This window comes from Arvicanthis niloticus, chromosome 8, assembly GCF_011762505.2.
Source record: "Arvicanthis niloticus isolate mArvNil1 chromosome 8, mArvNil1.pat.X, whole genome shotgun sequence".
NCBI classification, from domain to species: domain Eukaryota; kingdom Metazoa; phylum Chordata; class Mammalia; order Rodentia; family Muridae; genus Arvicanthis; species Arvicanthis niloticus.
The window spans coordinates 55,377,684-55,396,122 of NC_047665.1; the positions used below are offsets into that span (position 1 = coordinate 55,377,684).

Sequence of the window (18,439 nt, forward strand, 5' to 3'; positions counted from 1 at the left end):
GGAAGGTAGCATGAGGAACAAAGCAAATCCATCCTCAAGGGACTTATGGGAGTCCCTAACTCCAAATTATACAGCAGAGCTATGTGATGCCTTGGCGTGCTCCGCCCCATCTGACTTCTTCCCCTAAGTCTCCTTTTCAAGCCAGGGACCATCTCGGGTACCAGACATGTCTCCAAAAGGCTCTGGATGCTGAGCTTGCCTCTCACTCTAATTCAGAGGCCCAGGTCAGCTCCCTGAATGACTAGGCAAGTCCATGACTTCACTGTACCTGGTTAGCAAAGACAGTTTGAGGTGATCACATGAGCAGGGATTGTGAAACCCACAAAGCTTGAACTTAAACCTCAGATTGGCTGTGACTAGCAGTTTTCTTAGGGCTATGCCATCCTCCTATCAAGCTAGACTCCTGGTCCCTAGACACGGGCTACATCTGCTCTCAATAAGCACTGAGAAGATGCTAAGACATGCCTTTTTGTTTTACATATTTAAAAATATCTGGGGCTGAAGCTAGAGAGATGGCTCAGCAATAAGAAGCACTAACTACTCTTGCAGAAGACCGGAGTTCAGTTCCCAGCACCCACATGGTAGCTCACAATTTTCTGTAACTCGGGTTTCAAAGGACATAATGACCTCTTTTGGTCTGTTTGGGCATGCACACGAAACACGTGCATGCATGCAGGCCGACATTTATACATGCAAAATAAAAATAAATAATTTTAAAAGATCTCTAGGCTGAGGGTGTAGCCTACCTGGTGGAGTAGCATGCATGAAGCCCTGAACCCTGACCTCATCACCACATCAAACCAAGTATAGTGGGACAGACCTATAACTGAATATTCCAGGTCATCCTCTGCTACTCAGTAAGTTTTAATCTAACTTTGTTTTGTACCAAAACAAAGAGACAAAATCTCAGACACCACGATCTGAAGACTGGAACTATCTTTATTTCCTTTTATTTTAGGGTTGTTTTTGTTTTTTGTTTTTTGTTTTTTTTTGTTTGTTTGTTTGTTTTGTTAATGTTGGAGGCAGTTGGCAGTTGTTGCTGCTGCTGTCGGAGACAGTGTCTTGACGTCACCATGATCTAGTCTCCTCTTCACTGCACGGCATACCCTCCCACCTCCAGATTTATCTTTTCTGATTTCGGAGACGATCTCAGTATGTAGCTCAAACTGGCCAAACATGGGTGGTCCTTCTGCTTCCATCTCCCTAGAGCATAAAGAAAAAAAACGTTAAAGTAGCATCACCCATAGTTGACTGGGTATGGCGGTGGGAGAAGGAGGAAGAAAGGGAACAAAGGAGGGGTCTCCTTGGGGTGATGCTGCTGCTCACTGTGGCATGTCCAGTGATGGCTCCAGTGTGCTTTCAACACGTAGAAATTTATCAAGTTATCGACCACTCATTGCTTTCTTGGCTTGAAGAGGAACCTAAGTTGTCAACTCTTAATTCAAACTAATTGACAGTGAACATTGTCAACTGGATAGGATCTATAACCACCTAGGAGAAAAACCTCTGTGAGGGCATATGATAAGAAGATTTACCCTAAATATGGGTGATGTCATTCCACAGACTGAGGTTCTAATCTGAATAAAGAGGAAAAAACCAACACTCATCTCTCTCTGATTCTTAACTACAGATGCAGATGTCAGCCAGATTCCTTAGTCTATGTGAACCAGAATAAACCCTTCATTCCTTCCTTAGGGGGGTTTTGTTAGGCATTTTGCCACAGCAGTGAGAAAAATTGCTAATATGGGCCATTGATTGTAAGATAATTCAACAGAGTGTTTTCCAAAAGAAGGGAGGGAGAGAGAAACAAAAGATTCTTACTCCCAAAGGACAAGTCACAATCAACAACATATCTTCAAAAGAATGCTATATGCAGAGCCCCCCGTGGTAAGATGCCTTTGGTGGTGGAGGGCAGAGCAAGCCTTTTCTTTCATCTTGTCTCACTTCAACTACGCTTACCAAAGAGTCTGGGCATCATGCCACCTCTCGGTCTTGACATCACACAATGCCCCCAGAGATATTTCACAATCATTCTGCTCCCTTTTGTTCTGTTTGTCCTTATAAGCAGGTACAGGCCGGGCCTGCTCAGCCTGGTTTTTTTTTTTTTTTTTTTTTTTTTTTTTTTTTTTTTTTTTTTTTTTTTAAACAGATAAGGAAATAGAGCCAGAGAGAAGGCTGGTAAGCTTTCACTATGCCATTGCTGACTCAAGGCAGAAACATGTAACTGACGTTTGTTCCCCTTCTAGAAGCCTAAGTTCTAGGCCTGGCCTGATGGGTAATGTTGCATCCCTGGAGCCCCCCCCCCCCACTCCCCAGCAACACTTGTGTGAGGACCTAGACCCCTGCCCGTGGACCCACAGCCTCCAGCCCATCCCCATGACAACAAACCCCCATGACAACACACAGGCCTCTGCCTGCAGCTATCATGTCTAACTTTTTGTTCGTTTGGTTTTGTTTTTGTTGTCTTTGCTCTCTGGATTTGGTTAAACCAGATTATTGGCACCAATTCAGGAGTTGGTTCTCTCCTTCCATTCCAGTGATCAAACTTAGATCATCAGTTTTGACAGCAAGTGTCTTTATCCTTGAAGCCTTCTTACCAGCCCAGGACCACAAAATTTGAAAGTAGAGATATAATTTTTCCCTAGGGCCGCCATTTCATCATTCTTTCTGGAGGAATGAATCAATAAGACTGGGCTAACCCTGAAAACAAGGTTGTCGTGCTCCGTGTCACAGAGGGTACACAACTTTCACGGTCCCACAGAGATCTCTGCCTAGAGAGTCACTGTGACCTTAATGATTTCATAGGGTAAACAGGCTTTCACAGAAATCCTTTCACGTTATAGACAACTCGAAAAAAACAGACAGACTTATCTACAGCCAGCACCAGAGATGACAGTGTGTGACAACCAGTCCAAGCTTGACCTGAGAAGCAAGTGACCTAGTTCTAGGTCCAACTCAGCCAGTAACTAGCCGATTGGCCTTTGGCCAGATCCTTAGTCACACCTTCCCAGCATCCTATATAACACAGCTAGAAGTACTTCTGAGATTTAAGTCATATGAATCAAAATTTTATTGTATTTGTGTGTGTGTTCACGTAGATGCACGTGCAGGCATGTGTGAATGTATCCCAACTCCAGAAGACGGTCCTGTGTGTCATACCTCACGTACCATTCACCTTGTTTTTGAGTCAAGGTTTCTCACTACTCTGAAGCTCAATAGCTCACCAGGCTAGGCTGGCTGAGCAGGGAACCCCAGACACCCTTCTGTCTTCACCTTTCCAGCACAAGGACAAGACCATGTTCTTGGAGGAGTGTTGAAGATCCAAACCGGGTCCTTGGGCTTTCATAGCAAGTATTTCATTGACTAACTCATCCCACTGACCTCACAAATTACTTTTAGAAACTGAGAATTGGCTAGAGTCAGGGATCACAGAAGAAGTCCCCTCTAGTGGGGCATTCCCTGAGTCTCTGGTTTAAAGGTTAGGAGTGTGCCTGACAGCTGACCTAGTGCTGGAGATGGGAAAGAAAGTGCAGGTTGAGCAAGCCTTACCCAGACACTTTAAGAACAGGGAAGTAAACACACACCCTTCTGCTGCTTCTGGGTTTTACTTTTGTTTGTTTGATTTGTCGTTCTATATTAGGCCAGTAGCAAAGGGTTTTGTGAGTTTAAAGGGTCCTGACTTACTGACTTAGCCAATTTTTCTATGTCCTTCTTCTATATAAGAAGAGAGAGAGAGAGAGAGAAGAGAGAGACCTCTGTCTGGGGGTTGTCATGTTCCTTTTTAGAGCTCATAGCCTTGGTTTAGTCAAATAGGAAACTGGCTGGCACCACCCTGGTAAATTAGCTTTCTAAAGACTCTCCCCCAGTCTGCCCTGTATGCAGAAAGAGGAGGGACAGGAGGAAGAGGGACGTGAAGAACAGGAAAGGAAGGAGAATGGGTGTGCCAGGGCCACACCCAGCACTCACGTGGCATTTGCTGTATCTGATCATCCTAGGTGTCAGGGAGGCTCCAGTCCCGGTTAGAGCGCTTTACTCTGTTGGCTTATTACGTTCACTGGAAATCCTCTGCCCAAGGAGAAAAAGACCCTGCCCCTTTCCAGGGTGAGAAAATGGAGAGTGCCTGAGCAGACAGGGGAAGGACTGAAAAGCTTTGCCCTTCTAGCTTCTTCTACCACCTTCCCAAAGACATCCATACTTCCATGTTTCTTTTCCCTGTCCCCCAGGATCAAGACCTGTCAAGTAGGTAGTTGAATAGCCAGGCCTGAGTTCCCACCCAATTCAACAACCCTAGGCAGGCTGATATTTCTAGCTAAAGCACAGACCAGCTCTGTGACCTCAAGTCATGCCTCCACTCCAAGCTGAAGGATTCATTCCAAGAGGCTGGAGGGAGACCACAGACTCTTCTCTTTCTTTAGTCTACACAGGTATGTACATGCATACATTACTACACAGACATACTCATGAGGACATACATGCTTGCCTCATTGTGTGAGGGAGTGAAGGCCTACATGATCACCTCCCATGAGCCAACAAGTTCAATCTTAGGGTGACATCTGGCCGGTACACAACTCCCAGTTCATTCAGGGTGACTAATGCTGGGTGTAAACTCTGAGGGTGAATGGGGGTGTTTGGGTGGAGGCATGAAGTCAGTTTAATGCAATTTTCTATAAGTGGGTTACCTAGCAGTTAGGAGGCGGAAGGAAAGTATTTTAAATAAGAAGGAGGGAAGAACAGTGGGTTTTTTTTAGGTTTATTGATATTGTTTTATAAGCGTAAGTGTCTTACTGACATGTATGTGTATGCATCGTATACTTATTTGTCTGACACTCACAGAGGTCAGAAGTCCCGGAGCTGTAGTTATAGTCTTGTATGAGCCTCCAAATGGATGCTAGGAGCTGAACCCAGGTCCCCTGCAAGAGCCGCAAGTGCTCCAACCACTGAGTAATCTTTCCATCCCAGGAAGGATGGCCTTTAGTACCACATTTGATGCAGAGATTTGTGACCTTTCCTTGACTTTTGCTTTTTGTTGTCAGACCCACCAATTTCATAGCCACACCACACCATAAACACACATACTAAAGAGACAGAGCATAGAGACACAGCCACCACGACAACCAGCATTGACAGAGCACCTAATATCATACTAACGTCTCTCCACTGCCAAACAGAAATTTCTACATAACTTCCACAGTGCAGCAAAGTAGTGGCCACCAACAGTAAAAACTGTAGAATTCAGTTTAACAGAGTTCAAACTGAGCAAAGACAGATGGTTGAACCAGACAGCACAGAACCAGAAGAGACTCTGCTGGACACTGTGGGCAGGAGACGGGAAGTGGGAGAGGAGCCAAAGCAGAAGCGAGGCATAGAAGCACCTTGATTGGTTCTAACTCCGTATTTGCCTTATTTGAACATAGTTGGATCAGTTGCCTATTGTGTGTGGTTGAAACTGCCACTGTGATTGGCTGAGACTTAGCTACTTGTTACCAAAGGAAACTCCACAAAGCTAGGCTGTGGTTGACTTACTACCAAGTTTGGTTGCAGCTCCTTATGGAAAGACTCAGAATACAGATGCTTGGGTCTTTGAGTCCAATTATGTTTAATTTAGAATACTATCACCCCCATTTTCCAGACGAGAAAATTAAAACTCAGATTGCTATGTTTCCAGAGCAAGCCAGGAGCCAAAACCACAGCAGCTCTCTCCTTTGCCATAAATCCAAGCAAGCCCTTTACCCATGTCCTCTGGGCCTCTCCTTATGCTTAGAAGCTAACACTCTCAGCCTGTATGGACTCAACCTGGAATCCATTGCTGCCCCATTATCATCTCCCTTTCCATCTTCACAGGTTATTGTTGGCAGTACACTGTTGAAATTGGGCAGGAATGAGGCCCGGGTGGGAAGCAGAAGCCGCTCTTATCTCCTGCCTGGCCTCTCCTTTCCCAAGCAGTCTGTGGGGATCTGTGAGGTATGTGCATTGGTGGGTAGAGAGGGGGTGTGGTTGACATCATCCTCCAGATCTGGAAGAATGTGTGTGTCTTCCCATGACAAGCAAAACTGGGGATGTAATTATGGGAAGGCTCTTGAGATGTGAACATGATCCTGGATTACTGTGGATCTTCATAAGGTGCAGGTAGGGATCAAAGTGAGAGGCAGGGATGAGTGGAGGGAGGAGAAATTTGAAGGAAAGTCAAATTTGAAGGAAAGCCAAGGATGTAAGCAGTTTATAGAGCTGAACAGTCACCTCTGAAGCCTCCAAAGGGCATATCTTCAAATACAGCCCTGCCCATACCTTGATATGGGCCTTCTTCTACTAAACTGCTTATTGCTGTTATTGTTATTATCATCATCGTCATCATTATCGTGTGTGCCTGTGAATGATGTTTGAGTATAGATGTACATGCCACAGTGCACATGGGGGTATCAGAGAACAGCATGGAGTCAGTTCTCTTCTTCTTCCTTTATATGGGTTCCAGAAATTAAACCCAGATAGCCAGGCTTTTCTGACAAACAGCTTTAACCACTAAGCCATCTTGCCCTCCCCCTTGGTTTGGGACTTCTGACACCCAGACAATAGAAGGATACATTTGTTAAGCCGATAATTGTGTGGCTGAGCGCATCAGAAGAACAGGTTTCAATCACCTGGAGAAGGTATTAGGGGCAGTGCTCATCAATCATTCAGGTCAGCCATAGCAAAATAGCCTAGACTGGGGGCTTTCAACAGCAAAGGTTTCTTATTTCACAGTTGTGGGTGTTGGGTGTCCTAGATCAAGAGCTGACAGGACAATGGTTCTGTATCACTTCTCTGCTTGGTTTGCAGATAGCCAGTCTTGCTTCCCCTCATGTGGCTATTGATCTGCACAGCTGTCAGTGCTGGCTGTCCTAACCCCTGAAGAAGACACTGGTCAGAGTCAACTAGGGCCCATTCGCCTGACCTCATTTTAACTTAACTATAAGGAACCCGTGTCCTATATAGTCAGTCATGTTCCAAGGTACTGTGGATCAGGACTTCAGATGTCACATGATGAACTGGGGGAGGGACTGTGGTTCCATGGTGAGCCCAGCTGCAGCCCAACATGCAATCCTAAACTTACTTAAAACACCAAAAATGAATGTACATGAGTGTGTGGGGGTGGTAATTTTTGTAACTCAATTGCTAGGTTCTCCAGAGTGTACTTCATAGATGATAACATCACTTTGTAATATCAAAAGGTCAGTGAAATCTATTACTGGAAGCCTGCACACCAGTCTCATAACCAGGAGGCCCTAGCTTTTTCAGCAACTTCTAGACTTTCTGCCAGGGAATATAGGGAATAGGAACAAGGGTAATGGCTTGAGCCTAAGCACCCCACAGCCCAGTAGAAGTGTGGGCTTGTCTCATGATTCAACTGGGGGAAGTTCACTTATGGGAGACTCAGGACCCCTGCAAGAGGGCTCACCCTAAGGGGAGGACACAGGAAGTGAGGAAATCTGCCAGGTCTGGGACAAGTCACCCTAGTTTCTCCTCCTCGTGAGAAACAGACAGTAGTGGGGCCTAACAACAGAGGGGACACATATCCTGTAAGAAACAACCTAGGGCTCTGTAAATCCTGGAGAGGTGGCTCTCTGCAGAAGTTTTAGCATGGGAAGCTGGAGCCAAAGAGACAAGAATGTACCTGCACAGAAGCATTCTCCAGGACTCTACAGTCCCAGAAGATTCCTCTCTGGGATTCCTCTGCCCACCACCATTGCCCACATTCTCTGTTGTGTTCTAGGCCCCAGGTCAAAAGGCAGCAAGTAACTCAGAGCTATTCTCAGAGTCCCTTCCCTGTGCACCACCTTCCCACCTCTCACACGTACCCCCTCCTCATAGGCTCTTCTCTGCCAGTCACATCCTCCTATCTCCAAATGCTAATCCCCAAATCAATTCTATCTATCTATCTATCTATCTATCTATCTATCTATCTATCTATCTGTCTGTCTATCTATCATCTACCTCTATCTATCTCTATCTTTTTGAGTCTCTGTGTCTGTTGTCTGTCACTGTCTGTGTCTCTCTGTGTCTCTGTCTCTATCTCTCTGTCTCTGTCTCTCTCTGTCTCTGTCTCTCTCTGTCTCTCTGTCTCTCTCTCTCTGTCTCTCTCTGTCTCTCTCTCTAAGAAAAGAAGAAGCAGAGGAGAGGAGTGAAATAGTCCAGATGGAAGACAACTCCAGACCTCCACTGAGCCAAGGAGTTTTAATATAAATCTTCCCATGGGTAGAAAATCAATGCTTGTAATTGAAAAGATTAAAAATAAAAACAAAAAATACCCTAATACTGAGAAAGTTAAGGGAAGATGCTATGAATATTAAAATTAGCAAACTCGGGGTTGGAGAGATGGTTAAGTCAGCACAAATGTTTGTCTTGCAAGCATAACAACCTGAGCTCAACCCCCAGAATCCATACAAAGAAGCCTGGCATAATGGCACACTTGTCATCCCAAGGTTGGGCAAGCAGAGGTTGGTCCATTCCTGAGGTTCTCTGGCATGTCCAGGAGCCTCCTAGCCAAGGCCCAGGACAATCAAAGACTGTCTCAGAAAACAAACTGGGAGCTGAGGAGATGGCTCAGTAAATCAGCCTTTGTATCAAAAGCATAAGGACTGGAGTTGTGATTCTCCAAAACTCATAAAAAAATTCAGGTGGGCATAATGGCCCATCTGCAATCCTAGGACTCAGGAGGCAGAGACCAAGTTGGCTAGTTGAATTAGCCAAATCGTTGAGCTCTAGGTTCAAGTAAGAGATTCTGCCTACATATGTAAGGTAGAGAGTAATGGAGAATGACACCTGATGTCAACCACAGGCCTCTATGTGTACGCACATCTATACCCACATGCAAGATGGCATACATCCAAACATGTATACACAAACGCATGGATACCATACACATAGAGAAGAGGAGGAAAGAGAGGAGGAGAAGGAAGAGGAGGGAGAGGAGGGGAGGGAAGAGGAGGGAGAGGAGGAAAAAGAAATAAAAGAAGATACCTAGAAGGCACCTAAGGAATGGCATCCAAGGTTGTCCTCTGGCCTCATACATATACAAACACACATGAACACATGTACCACCAACATACATCATCTTCATAAACACACAAAACAAAATTTAATTTAGAAGGTAGGAGCCAGGCCCTCAGCTTAGAAGGAAGAAAACTCGGCTTCTGGTGTCTGAAGTAAGGCATCATGCAATTGCTCTTATATGCTCTATATAAAATTGCTTTTATATGTTATCTATGATATGATATCATTCATATATATATGAATATATTCATATATATATATAAGCTGCCACATGGATTCAGGCCCTGCTGCCAGCGTGAGACAGTATGGCTAGCAAGTGTCCTCAAGAGTAGAGGAAAGAAAACTTAACATCTGGACTGGTATCAGGATGGGTATCACTCTTCAGAGACGCTGTCTTGGGTCATCTCCAAAGAGCCCCTATGCATCCCTCCCTGAACTGACTCAACTGGAGCAGTTCCCAGCCCCACCCCTGCCCCTGAGCTTCTCTGTGTGTGCAATGTCCTCATTCCTAAAATTATATATGATCAGTTTCTTCCAGACATCTATTTACCTAGGACCTCTGTCCAGGAAGACAAAAAGCAAGCAGAAACTGTCCTTCACTGGAGTGTCCCGCCCTGACCTCAGCCTCTCAGATTCTGCATTTTAGCTTTATGGACTCCTCCAGAAAAGCACATCTTCTATTCACACTGAAGAGAAAGCTGTCCCTCCCCAGTTCTTTCATGTGGGGTCCTCACTAACTCTGGAGAAGAGGAAAAATAGTTCCTTCTAAGGAGACCCAGCTCTGGCCTTTGACCTTGCTCTCTGTCTTCCAGGTATTGCTGCTCTTCTGCAGGGTCCTTGTGTTTGACTCACACCCTACCTACACCTGCAAGTGGGACACAGTAGGGGATTTTTAACATAATGAATCTCAAAGTGTCTGAGACAGAATCTGCATCCAGTTCCCAGAATTTAGTGAACCTAAGAAGACAAAAAGAACTCCCTTTCCTCCTCTCCCCCTCCTCTCCCTCTCTCTTCCCCCTCCTTTCTTCTCCCCTCCCCTCCCCTCCCTTCCCTTCCTTTTCCTCTTCTTTTATTCCTTCTTCTCCCTGACTTCCACACCCTCTCCTTCCCTCTCCTTTTCCTCCTTCTCTCCCTTCCCTTCTCCTCTCTTCTTTCTGTTTTCTCTCTTCTCTCTCTCCCTTTCTCTCTCCTGTTTTCCTTTTTGAGGTACTGGGACTTGAACCTACGGCCTTGACCCACACTAACCAAGTAGTCTTCTACTAAGATTGAGAAATCCAGTCCCCCTTTTCATTTTATTTTTGAGACAGGTCTCTCCAAGTTGCCCCAAACTAACCTAGAAGTTGTGGTCCCCCTGGCTCGATCTCCTGAGTAATTGAGACAGACGTGTGTCACCATGCCATGTAGGGGGCTGTCATTCTGACCCAAGCCCTATGAGCATCAGATCAGTTATGTCTTACAAGATCAGTAGGCCTCACTACCACACATCTCAGCCCCAGGGCCAAACAAGCCAGTAGTCATTAGTCCTAGAGGCATTTGTACTCTCAGACTTTCTCCTACTTACCCACCCAACTTTTGTTCTTTAGCATATATCTTTGGGGAACTCTATTCTCAGAAAGTAGAACTGTTGAAACTTTACAGACAAGTCAGAAAAGCATCTTCTGCCTTGCTGGTCAAGGGCTCAACAGGAGACCCTACCAAGTCTCCTTGAGGTAATACGAAATGGAGCAATCAAAAAGTGAACTCCAATGAGGGGGACAGGGTGCAGGGAAGGCAGGAGGGTCTCTAGACCCAACTCATACTGAATTCAGAGACCAAAAGAAATGCAGGTAAAGAGTGGTCTACACATGTGGAAGAGAAAGGGAGAGAGGAAGCGCAAAGACCCCAGGCAAGGAAGGGAACAGGTAGACACTGGCACCTCACCCCGTCTCTTCCCAGCGGGACTTCCCCATGGGCTTTCCCAAACACCATCAGAGTGTGTAGGGCCTACCCCAAAGTCCAAGCTACTGAAGAATGGAGAACAGCGGATAACATAGGGACCACCAGAAAGGCTCCCAGGATACCTGGGATAGCTCCCAGCCAGCTACAGAAGTCCCCAGCTTTTTATAAAATAAGTCCCTAGGAAAGTGGGAAATCTACCTTCAAAGCACCCCAAGAGGTCTGAGTAGACCTAGGTAGAGCCCAGGAGTCCTGAGAGGAATCCCAGGGTACTAGCTTGTTTGACAAGGCAGGGAGTAGGTAGGGCTATTTCTAAAGCTCTAACTATCCCCAGATCAGTCCTAGGCTGGGAATGAGGCTGGGATGCTTGGTGCTTGTCCACTCCCTCTCTGAAACATTCTTGGCTCATGCTTGACATTTACATATGTCATTTTGGTTTACAGTCAAGTATGAGGTGTTTCCCTGAGACCATCACTCCCTCTCACTCTGTTTCACTAGTATACTAGTGACTCCTTCTCTAAGGACCCCAACGGAGCCATCTCCTATAACACAGGCAGAGACAGAAGTCACACAGCCCCATTTACAGGATTCAACATTCCCATAAGCTACTTCTTTCTGATGCTCCCTTTTCCCAATATCTCTTCACACACCCACAATACAACATGTCTGCACTCTTGAGAAATTACCCATAGTGGCAGAACTAAATCCTCGTGGCACTGTGGGAAGCAGACACTATAGAAGCCCACCCTTCTATTTCCCCATGTGTGCCTAGCACTGCCTGTCAGGAAAACATCTCACCTCTGAGCAGAGCCAAGCTTCTCCCTACCCCAGGGTACAAGCCACAGAGCCTAACACCACTACTCAACTCAAAACCAAACACAGTCCTGAAGGAAAATTCATCAGCCTTGGCAGCGGGCCAAGCAGTTAAACATGGATTCGGATCACAGATCATTTCTGCTAATTAAACAAATATTTTTCCAGAGCTGTCTTGGTTTCCGCTGTTGCAGTTGGCCCAAGTTGCTGGCACACGCAGGATAGGAGCCATCCCCTGAATGTCTGTGTGGACCAGAGGGCAACAGACGGAGTTTTTGAAGTAACAGCAAAGCAGGTCTTCAAAGTGGAGACACTTTGTCCAAACAGAAGAAAGGAAAAGGGAAGAAAACACTGGCCAGCTCTAATAGACATAATCCCCTAGACTTAGTGATTCCTGTGCAAGCATGTGCACACACAACGCTCTTAGAGAATTCAGTCTTCCTCCCTCCTCCTACAAATCACACATGCACACACACACATACACACACTCAAACACACACACACACACAAAAATACACACAAACATATACACACACACACACACACACACACACAAATAAGCCATCTAGAAATAAAATAAATTATTCCAAATTTTGCTGGAGTAGAGGTTTTGTTCTTTCCCTGAAGGAAGTATAGGCCAATCCCACGATGTTACTTAAAGAGCCAGACAGCCAGGTCACAAGGTCTCTATATGATGAAATGCACCATAGTCCTTCATCCTATATTGTTTACAAAATCCCTTTCACTAGACCCTCAGCTTAGGGCATCACCCAGGCACTGCATGTTTTGGATCCAGTTCAAAAAGATTGTGGGTTCCCTGAAGCCTGCTGAGAAACAACCACAGTGTCCAGCCTTAGGAACTGTCATGGAGATGTCAAGGTATTGCCAGGCTCTGTAGTGCAAAGTTGTTAGGGCTGGGGAGATGGCTCAGCGGGTAAGAACATTGCTTCATCCATGTGGGGACATGAGTTCAAACTCCCATGTAAACAGCACAGCCACTCACACAGCCCTAAGCCCACCAATGTGGCAAGGGGACAGAGGCAGGGAGATCACTGGAACTGTGAGCTACCAACTTAGCTCCATGTTCAGTGAGAGGCCCTGTTCCAAGAGAGTAGAGCTAGCAAGGATAGAACAGCATGCATTGACATAGTCCTTCGGCCTGTGATTATTATGAGCATAGGGCTTTGAACCCTCACATGCAAACATGTGCATAAGCCCCCAAACACACACACACAGAGAGAGAGAGAGAGAGAGAGAGAGAGAGAGAGAGAGAGAGAGAGAGAGAGAGTTTTCAAGCTCACAGTTTATCCTTTGTCAGCATTCTAGAATATTATGTAACACTAAGCACCCAAAAACTAGCCTACCATGCCTTATCTTACCCTCTAAATGCACCTTTTGAGCTTGAGCCTCCTGGATCTCTCCCAGAAAATGCTCTACCTCTCATTTTCTCCTCAAGTTTCACAAAAGCAGCAGCTACCTCAACATCCATGAATAGACAGCCAGTCATTACTCTACATGATTCTAGCAAAGAGGGGCAGCTAAGAGGGCAAGCAAGAAAGAAGTTCACATGCATTGACTCCAGGCTGCTCAATCTGCAGGTTTCTGTCAGTGCATCTTTACTGACAAATAGCTCTCAGTCTCGTGTTGTGACACTTGATAAGCAGCATTGCCTTGGCTTCCTACCTGCTGTGCACACCCAGGGCTTTCTCGGGCTGCCCAGGTGAGGAAGTGTGCAGTGGAAGTTCAGCGGTTCCCCAAGTCCACCCTTGTACCTTCACACTGCTCCCAATAAAAAACTAACATCAAAGCAGCTTTGTGCATTACAGGGAACTTGGCGTCTTTCCGGAGGGCCATGTTCTCTCTAATGACCGGGACTTCCCTTGGAACTCGGCAGTTCTGAGGATTTCATCTCCCTAGCATGTCCTGTTTTCTGACCAAGGGAAGCCTGTGGGCACACCAGATCTGAGAGTTGTGGAGCAGCTGCCAAACAATAGATCAAAGGCAGTTTCTTCTGAAAGTAGAGATTGTCTTGTTATGATTCAGGAGCAAAGTCAACCTAATATGTCAGAAGGAACTCCAAGCTTGAAGAGAACTCTCTCTCTCTGAGCACCTAGGTGGCTTAATGCATTGTCCATTTGACCAGTCAATCACTGAGGAAGACAGTTTGTCTTTTAGAGGTGTTCAGAACATGTCTTCTTTTTTGCCCTCAAGAAGTTCCTTCCCTACCCCCACATTCTCTCCTCAAGCTAAGGAAAAGGACTGTATAACATCCTATTGAGTAGGCTGGCTTGGGGAAAACCATTCTGTGCTCACGGCTGCACGAGAGGTAACTGGGTACATCATGCCTGGAAGTTGGATTTGGGAAAGAAGACTGAAAAAGCTGGGGTGTCCCAAAAGGCCCAGGGAGCATCAGTCCAATGGTACATCTGACTTTCAGCTGATTGCGGTAACACAAGACTCTCATGAGCTGACTCTGGACGCTGCCACCAAAGGCAGGCATATCCAGAAAGGAAGCAGCTCAAAGCTAGGTATGGTGGCACACACCTGTAACTCAAGCACACTGGAAGTAGAGGGTCAGAAGTTTAGGGTCAGTCTGAGAAGATGGTTCAGGCAATAAGGTGCCGGCTATGCTAGCATAAAGATCTAACTTTGATTCCTGTGTAAAATTCAGGCATGGGGGTGCACTTGAAATCCCAGTACTAGGAAGGCAGAGATAGACATGTATCTGGGGTCACTGGTCAGTCAGGTTAGTCTACTTGGCAAGCCCTGGCCAGCGAAAGACATTGTCTCAAAAACAAAGAGGCTCCAGAGGTGGGACACTTGAGGTTGAACCCTGACCTCTGCAAGAATGCAAACACATACACACACACACACACACACACACACACAGAGAGAGAGAGAGAGAGAGAGAGAGAGAGAGAGAGAGAGAGAGAGAGAGAGAGAGAGAGAGTCATCCTTGGCTACATACTGAGTTTGAAGCCAGCTTGGGGGTATATGTGACTCTGTCTCATAACTACCAAGAATCAAAAAAGGGGGGGGAACTAAGCTAATTAAGAGGCTATGATGGCTATGGGTCAGTGCAGAGGCTATAGCCAAGGCAGAGAAATTGTGAAGAGTGTACTTATTGATAACGTAGTACTACAGTGACTCTGTTAGGAAGGGCAGTTTTGCCATGAAGCCTGAGAGCACATTTAAGTACCCCCTAGAGAAATCTAACACACCCCAGAACCAACACCACCAGTGCTTCTTGCATCTCTCACCTTTGCCCCAATCCCAAAAGGGACTGTGTTAAGATGGGGCTCTCCAGCCCTGAAGCTAAGAAGACAGCTGGGTGGGCTGGGCAAGTCTGGATGACAGCCACTCCCAATTGCCTTCTGAAACAATCACACATGCTCATTCACACAAGTGCTCATACACACACACACACACACACACACACACACACCACACACCACACACCACACACCACACCACACATACAGGTACCACTGCCCAAAGGACTCGTAAAGAGTCCTCCTTTGTAGAAGTAAGATACTGTCTTGGCCAGCTACTTGGAGAAAGCAGCTGATTCAGTATGAAGAGCAAGTCTTCTTTCTGGCAAGACCAGGGAAGGAAATGGTCTCCACATTCTCAGGTTTCCACGAGACCCAGGAAACATGTGCACCTGTCTTGTAGGTCCTCCTGAAGACCCCCTCCAACAACAGTCCGCATACCTCCCCAGAGAGACCACATCCTGTCTCGAGCTCTCGTGATAACTACACTGTTCCTGAGGGATTTGGATTCAGAGATTTGGGTCCTGAGCGTTAAATTCCCAAGTAACCTAGATGGAGAAACTAATCAGAAGGTAGGAAAATGCTCCAATGAAGTTTGAAACAAGGATCTCACTCTCTGGAAATGGCTGCAATATTTTCAGCATGTTTGGACCAACAGCTGTCTGTTTATTTTGCTGTTTGCGAATGATAAAGGCATCCAGTCTATATTGGGGCTGGGGGAGACAGTGGAGGACACACCCACTGTTCCAACCAATGAATGCTGCTTGTTTTCATGCTGTAGGTAAATCATAAATAATATGGTCTATAATTCTCTTCCCAGGGTTCATTGTCAAGGAGACCTGGCCGCATAGCCACAAGTCAGCTTTACATAAAACATACTTTAAAAAAAAAAAAAAGATGGAGTTCATGTAACCTAGACTGACCTCAAACTCTTGATCCTCCTGCTCCTCTGTCCTAAGTACTGAGATGACAGGTACACAACACTGTGCCCTAGAAGTCTTTTAAAGTGCATAAACCTTTTGGCAGACCTCTCTCCACAGAGACTGCCTCAGTAATTGCTTTAAAAACTGAGGTAATACATTTTAGCACAATGACCGTCGATGTACCAATTGCTGCTATTTCTGAATTTTTGTCTTTGATCGAATGGTTTGGGATGTTTTTATTCTTCCTCAAGTGAATGATGCCTTGGAGAGCATCAACAGTCTGGGGGAGATGAGGGTAACCTGGGTCGTATAAATATTTAATCAAACTGTACTATGTGGGAATTTCAAGTATGAACAAGGCAATCGTTCTCATAACAAAAATCTATTATTACCTGATCTTGAAGTTAATCCTCCCTCCTCCAAGTCCTCATGTTCTGCTTTTTCTTACCGCACAGAGGCTGTCTGGAGGGAGAGCCAAGAGTCCTCTGGGGAGGAAAGTATGAAGAAACTAAATGTCTAAATAAAGCCAGTCCTCTCTGTGCACCTTGCATCATACACATACCCTCCTGTTCTGTGTAAAGCTCACCTTCCCTGCTTGCTCAGAAAAATAGCCCCAGCCAGTTAGCCCTCCTCGGTAAGGACACACATATAAATAACCTGGCATTTACGTCCGTTTCTAATTTAACTACAATCCTTTGTCGGGACGGGGGGAGGGTGCAAAGAATATTTGGACAATGACATAAAACCAAAAACAAATGTATGGGGTAGCCGTGTGTCTGTGTGTGTTTCCCTTCCTCACTAAAACTGAGTTCATCACTTTTTGTAGAACTGTGATTCAATTGCTTTGGGCTCTTGTCCGGAGTAGACTGATCTGAATGTCTGACTTCTCTTGGCAGCTTTGACTTGATTTTAGTCCTCAGGAGGCAGGAAAGAGCAATGGAGGGAGGGGACAGTAGCACTGGGGAGCCAAGAGTTGATGTTCAGAAATCAGAAAGCTCTAAGGATTATGAAGTCCTGAAAAGCAAAAAAGTCTGGTTTATTTAAAGAAATCTTGAAGACCAAAGGAATCAATCAAGGGCTATTGGTTGGGAATAGCAGAAAAACTGAGTCATAATCGCAGTCCTTAGAGAGCTTACAATAAGATTTCTCAAAATGAGGAAGCTAAATCACTAGCTTATGACTGGTAGGGGTTCAAGGTCTGGCTCTACCACTTGCTACCGGTTGGATAACTTATTACCTCCTAAAGACTTTTTTCATTTTAAGGTTTAATTTGGTTAGTTTATTTGTGGGGGAAGGTATGTGAACTACATGCATATAGGGCCCGGAGAAAGCCAGCAGGGGCTAGATTCCCAGAAACTGGAGTTGCAGACAGTTGTGAGCCTTCTGGTATGGGTGCTGGGGACGGTTCTCCTTTAGAAGAACAGTCAATGCTCTTAACCACCTAGACATCCCTACAGCCCTCAAGTTTTTGTTTCCTTGTTGAGAACCGCACTAGTCCCACATTCATGCGCCAAAAATGTTGTGGCCCTCTCCACTCCACACTTGGTGGCCACTGTTTCCTGGTCCAAGCTGCCGCTCTGGTCCGCGGGTCGGGGTTCAGCAAGAGAGAGAGTGAGGATGGACTCGAAGAATGGAGACCAGACAGAGTGTGATTCAATCCTGTTTATTCTTCAGTCTCTCTTCCTAGTCCAAGTCCCAAGTCTTGAGTTCCTAGTCCCTAGTTCCTAGTTCCTAGTGCCTCCAAGTTCAAAGTTACTTCGTCCAAGTTCTCTTCCAAGTGCCTGCTTCTCTGTCTTCTCTCTGCTGTGTCTGATTCTCTGTTACTCCAAATTGTTCTCCTTCTCTGTTCCTCCAAATTTTTCTCCTGTACTGTCCTAATTGTTCTGACTTCTAGTCAAGTGTCTTCTACCTAATGTCAAGTAATCTGTTCTCTCTCTGTCTGCCTCTAACCTTTTATATGTCTCACTTCTAAGCCACGACTTCAGGTCACGCCTTTAATCATGCCCTTAGGTCTTGTCTCTAAATCTGATCTCTACACTTCTAAGTCACACTCTTAAGTTACACACCTTTAATCTCACACACCTTTAATCTCAGACACCCAAGGTATCTAAACCAAGATTATCAGAGTGTGCTCAGCTGTTGTAGGCTATTGTAATCCAAGTCTCATGTCAGGGTATATGGCTCAAGATGGCTGCAAAGCTGATAGCCGCTTTCTGCTAAAAGTCGGCCCCCAACATTTCCTCATCTGGAACACGGGTATAGGAACAGTTCACGGCTCAGAATTATTTGACCTTCACCTATTGTGTGAAGATTAAATAAGATTCCTAAAGACTAATATGTAGTATTCATTTTACTCTGTAGTATTAGAGCTACACAGTAAATTCTCTCTTTATATGGGTACTGCTATTGTCTATACAACAACAACCTCAAGACATATGTGACATGACAAATAAGTTATGCAATCCTAGT

At 45.5% G+C, this 18,439-nt stretch overlaps 1 long non-coding RNA gene across 1 annotated transcript; it reads right to left on the reverse strand.

The window, feature by feature from the left end:
- Positions 1-921: 921 nt before the first annotated feature.
- On the reverse strand, positions 922-16,497 carry LOC143443209 (uncharacterized). Its single transcript, XR_013111975.1, has 2 exons — positions 16,363-16,497; positions 922-1,203 (listed from the first exon to the last, which is right to left on the reverse strand). It is a non-coding gene; the product is annotated as an uncharacterized LOC143443209 (long non-coding RNA).
- Positions 16,498-18,439: the final 1,942 nt, after the last annotated feature.